This window comes from Lolium rigidum, chromosome 3 (assembly GCF_022539505.1).
Source record: "Lolium rigidum isolate FL_2022 chromosome 3, APGP_CSIRO_Lrig_0.1, whole genome shotgun sequence".
Lineage (NCBI taxonomy): Eukaryota > Viridiplantae > Streptophyta > Magnoliopsida > Poales > Poaceae > Lolium > Lolium rigidum.
Genome location: NC_061510.1, coordinates 125735372 through 125741371, shown reverse-complemented (window position 1 = coordinate 125741371; position 6000 = coordinate 125735372).

The window sequence follows — 6000 nt, the reverse complement described above, 5'->3', positions numbered from 1 at the left end:
TGCGGCCCTGTTAGTGGCTCTCATCAAGGAGGATACTATCGTTGCCTATTCGGAACACCTGCTCATGGAGGGGAGAAGAAGTAGGGGCCTGATACGTCTCCGACGTATCGATAATTTCTTATGTTCTATGCTATATTATTGATGATACCTACATGTTTTATGCACACTTTATGTCATATTCGTGCATTTTCTGGAACTAACCTATTAACAAGATGCCGAAGTGCCGCTGTCTGTTTTCTCGCTGTTTTTGGTTTCAGAAATCCTAGTAACGAAATATTCTCGGAATTGGACGAAACAAAGACCCGGGGGCCTATTTCGCCACGAACCTTCCAGAAGACCGAAGAGCATACGAAGTGGGGCCACGAGGTGGCCAAACCACAAGGCGGCGCGGCCAAGGGGGGCCCGCGCCTCCCTGTGGTGTGGGCCCCTCGTCAGCCCTCCGACTCTGCCCTTCCGCCTACTTAAAGCCTCCGTCGCGAAACCCCTGATGCGAAAAACCACGATACGGAAAACCTTACTGAGACGCCGCCGCCGATCCCATCTGGGGGATTCTGGAGATCTCCTCCGGCCCCCTGCCGGAGAGGGGATTCATCTCCCGGAGGACTCTACACCGCCATGGGCGCCTCCGGAGTGATGAGTGAGTAGTTCACCCCTGGACTATGGGTCCATAGCAGTAGCTAGATGGTTGTCTTCTCCTCATTGTGCTTCATTGTTGGATCTTGTGAGCTGCCTAACATGATCAAGATCATCTATCTGTAATACTCTATGTTGTGTTTGTCGGGATCCGATGGATAGAGAATACCATGTTATGTTAATTATCAAGTTATTACATATGTGTTGTTTATGATCTTGCATGCTCTCCGTTACTAGTAGAGGCTCTGGCCAAGTTTTTGCTTTTAACTCTAAGAGGGAGTATTTATGCTCGATAGTGGGTTCATGCCTGCATTGACACCTGGGACAGTGACAGAAAGTTCTAAGGTTGTGCTGTGTCTGTTGCCACTAGGGATAAAACATTGGCGCTATGTACGAGGATGTAGTTGTTGATTACATTACGCACCATACTTAATGCAATTGTCCGTTGCTTTGCAACTTAATACCGGAAGGGGTTCGGACGATAACCTGAAGGTGGACTTTTTAGGCATAGATGCAGTTGGATGGCGGTCTATGTACTTTGTCGTAATGCCCAATTAAATCTCACTATACTTATCATGCCATGTATGTGCATTGTTATGCCCTCTCTATTTGTCAATTGCCCGACTGTAATTTGTTCACCCAACATGCTTTTATCTTATGGGAGAGACACCTCTAGTGAACTGTGGACCCCGGTCCATTCTTTAATACCGAAATACAAATCTGCTGCAATACTTGTTTTACTCGTTTTCTCTCGCAAACAATCATCTTCCACACAATACGGTTAATCCTTTGTTACAGCAAGCCGGTGAGATTGACAACCTCACTGTTTCGTTGGGGCAAAGTACTTTGGTTGTGTTGTGCAGGTTCCACGTTGGGGCCGGAATCCCTGGTGTTGCGCCGCACTACATCCCGCCGCCATCAACCTTCAACGTGCTTCTTGGCTCCTCCTGGTTCGATAAACCTTGGTTTCTTTCTGAGGGAAAACTTGCTGCTATGCGCATCATACCTTCCTCTTGGGGTTGCCCAACGAACGTGTGAAATACACGCCATCAAGCTCTTTTTCTGGCGCCGTTGTCGGGGAGATCAAGACACGCCTGCAAGGGGAGTCTCCACTTCTTAATCTCTTTACTTTGTTTTTGTCTTGCTTTATTTTATTTACTACTTTGTTTTCTGCATTATATCAAAACACAAAAAAATTAGTTGCTAGTTTTACTTTATTTACTGTCTTGTTTGCTATATCAAAAACACAAAAAAATTAGTATACTTGCATTTACTTTATCTAGTTTGCTTTATTTACTACTGCTAAAATGGCTACCCCTGAAAATACTAAGTTGTGTGACTTCACTAGGACAAATAATAATGATTTCCTATGCACACCTATTGCTCCACCTGCTACTACAGCAGAATTCTTTGAAATTAAACCTGCTTTACTAAATCTTGTTATGCGAGAGCAATTTTCTGGTGTTAGTTCTGATGATGCTGCTGCCCATCTCAATAATTTTGTTGAATTATGTGAAATGCAAAAATATAAAGATGTAGATGGTGACATTATAAAATTAAAATTGTTTCCTTTCTCATTAAGAGGAAGAGCTAAAGATTGGTTGCTATCTCTGCCTAAGAATAGTATTGATTCCTGGACTAAATGCAAGGATGCTTTTATTGGTAGATATTATCCCCCTGCTAAAATTATATCTTTGAGGAGTAGCATAATGAATTTTAAACAATTAGATAATGAACATGTTGCTCAAGCTTGGGAAAGAATGAAATCTTTGGTTAAAAATTGCCCAACCCATGGACTCGACTACTTGGATGATCATCCAAACCTTCTATGCAGGACTAAATTTTTCTTCGCGGAATTTATTGGATTCAGCTGCTGGAGGTACCTTTATGTCCATCACTCTTGGTGAAGCAACAAAGCTCCTTGATAATATGATGGTTAATTACTCTGAATGGCACACGGAAAGAGCCCCACAAGGTAAGAAGGTAAATTCTGTTGAAGAATCCTCTTCCTTGAATGATAAGGTTGATGCTATTATGTCTATGCTTGCGAATGATAGGACTAATATTGATCCTAATAATGTTCCATTAGCTTCATTGGTTGCCCAAGAAGAACATGTTGATGTAAACTTCATTAAAAACAACAATGCTTATCGGAACAATTCTAGTAATAACTATAGGCCATATCCTTATAATAATGGTAACGGTTATGCTAATTCTTATGGGAATTCTTACAACAATAATAGGAATACACCCCCTGGACTTGAAGCCATGCTTAAAGAATTTATTAGTACACAAACCGCTTTGAACAAATCTGTTGAGGAAAAGCTCAATAAAATTGATATTCTTGTTTCTAGAGTTGATAGTCTTGCCTCTGATGTTGATCTTTTGAAATCGAAAGTTATGCCTAATAGGGATATTGAAAATAAAATTGTTACTACAGCAAATGCCATCCAAGTTATAATTAAAGAGAATATAATATTAATGGCTGAACTGCGTGCTAGGTGGGATAGAGAAGAAAATGAAAAACTAGCTAAAGAGAAAAATGTAGCTAAAGTTTGGACTATTACCACCACTAGCAATGCTAATTATTCACATGTTGCTGCACCTCCTACTATCAATGGTAAAATAATTGGTGTTGGCAATGTTTCTACTCCTAGTGCAAAGCGCGCAAAATTACCTGAAACTGCTAAAACTGCTGAAACTGCTCGTGATAAAACTGCTGAAATTTTTTCCAACCTTGGGGATGATAATCCCATTGCTTTAGATTGTAATGATTTAGATTTTGATGATTGCCACATCTCTGAAGTTATAAAGTTCTTACAAAAACTTGCTAAAAGTCCTAATGCTAGTGTTATAAATTTGGCTTTCACAAAACATATTACAAATGCTCTCATAAAAGCTAGAGAAGAGAAACTAAAACTTGAAGCTTCTATTCCTAGAAAGCTAGAGGATGGTTGGGAGCCCATCATTAAAATGAGGGTCAAAGATTTTGATTGTAATGCTTTATGTGATCTTGGTGCAAGTATTTCGTTATGCCTAAGAAAGTCTATGATATGCTTGACTTGCCACCATTGAAAAACTGTTATCCGGATGTTAATCTCACTGATAATGCTAAAAAGAAACCTTTGGGGAGAGTTGATAATGTTCATATTATGGTTAACAATAACCTTGTCCCCGTTGATTTTGTTGTCTTGGATATTGAATGCAATGCATCTTGCCCCATTATATTGGGAAGACCTTTTCTTCGAACCGTTGGTGCTACTATTGATATGAAGGAAGGTAATATTAAATATCAATTTCCTCTCAAGAAATGTATGGAACACTTCCCTAGAAAGAGAATGAAGTTACCTTATGATTCTATTATTAGAACAAATTATGATGTTGATGCTTCATCTCTTGATGTTACTTGAGTTACACTTTCTGCGCCTAGCTGAAAGGCGTTAAAGAAAAGCGCTTATGGGAGACAACCCATGTTTTTACTACAGTATTTTTGTTTTATATTTGAGTCTTGGAAGTTGTTTACTACTGTAGCAACCTCTCCTTATCTTAGTTTTGAGTTTTGTTGTGCCAAGTAAAGTCTTTGATAGTAAAGTAAGTACTAGATTTGGATTACTTGCGCAGCTCCAGCATTTCTTTGCTCGTCACGAATCTGGGTCTAACTCCCCGTAGGTAGCTCAGAAAATTAAGCCAATTTACTTGCATGATCCTCAAATATGTACGCAACTTTCATTCAATTTGGGCATTTTCATTTGAGCAAGTCTCGGTGCCCTAATAAAATCCATCTTTACGGATCGTTCTGTTTTGACAGACTTCTGCCTTTTATTTCGCATTGCCTCTTTTGCTATGTTGGATGAATTTCTTTGATCCATTAATGTCCAAGTAGCTTTATGCAATGTCCAGAAGTGTTAAGAATGATTGTGTCACCTCTGAACATGTTAATTTTTATTGTGCACTAACCCTCTAATGAGTTGTTTCGAGTTTGGTGTGGAGGAAGTTTTCAAGGATCAAGAGAGGAGTATGATGCAATATGATCAAGGAGAGTGAAAGCTCTAAGCTTGGGGATGCCCCGTGGTTCACCCATGCATAATCTAAGAAGACTCAAGCTGTTTAAGCTTGGGGATGCCCAAGGCATCCCCTTCTTCATCGACAACATTATCAAGTTCCTCCCCCGAAACTATATTTTTATTCCGTCACATCTTATGCACTTTGCTTGGAGCGTCGGTTTGTTTTTGTTTTTTGTTTTGTTTGAATAAAATGGATCCTAGCATTCACTTTGTGGGAGAGAGACACGCTCCGCTGTAGCATATGGACAAATATGTCCTTAGGCTCTACTCATAGTATTCATGGCGAAGTTTCTTCTTCGTTAAATTGTTATATGGTTGGAATTGGAAAATGATACATGTAGTAATTCTAAAATGTCTTGGATAATTTGATACTTGGCAATTGTTGTGCTCATGTTTAAGCTCTTGCATCATATACTTTGCACCCATTAATGAAGAAACACTTAGAGCTTGCTAATTTGGTTTGCATATTTGGTTTCTCTAGAGTCTAGATAATATCTAGTATTGAGTTTTGAACAACAAGGAAGACGGTGTAGAGTCTTATAATGTTTACAATATGTCTTTTATGTGAGTTTTGCTGTACCGTTCATCCTTGTGTTTGTTTCAAATAACCTTGCTAGCCTAAACCTTGTATCGAGAGGGAATACTTCTCATGCATCCAAAATACTTGAGCCAACCACTATGCCATTTGTGTCCACCATATCTACCTACTACATGGTATTTATCCGCCATTCCAAAGTAAATTGCTTGAGTGCTACCTTTAAAATTCCATCATTCACCTTTGCAATATATAGCTCATGGGACAAATAGCTTAAAAACTATTATGGTATTGAATATGTACTTATGCACTTTATCTCTTATTAAGTTGCTTGTTGTGCGATAACCATGTTTCGGGGATGCCATCAACTATTCCTTGTTGAATATCATGTGAGTTGCTATGCATGTCCGTCTTGTCCGAAGTAAGAGAGATCTACCACCTTAATGGTTGGAGCATGCATATTGTTAGAGAAGAACATTGGGCCGCTAACTAAAGCCATGAATCATGGTGGAAGTTTCAGTTTTGGACATATATCCTCAATCTCATATGAGAATAATAATTGTTGCCACATGCTTATGCATTAAAGAGGAGTCCATTATCTCGTTGTCCATGTTGTCCCGGTATGGATGTCTAAGTTGAGAATAATCAAAAGCGAGAAATCCAAAATGCGAGCTTTCTCCTTAGACCTTTGTACAGGCGGCATGGAGGTACCCCATTGTGACACTTGGTTAAAACATGTGCATTGCAAAGATCCGGTAGTCCAAGCTA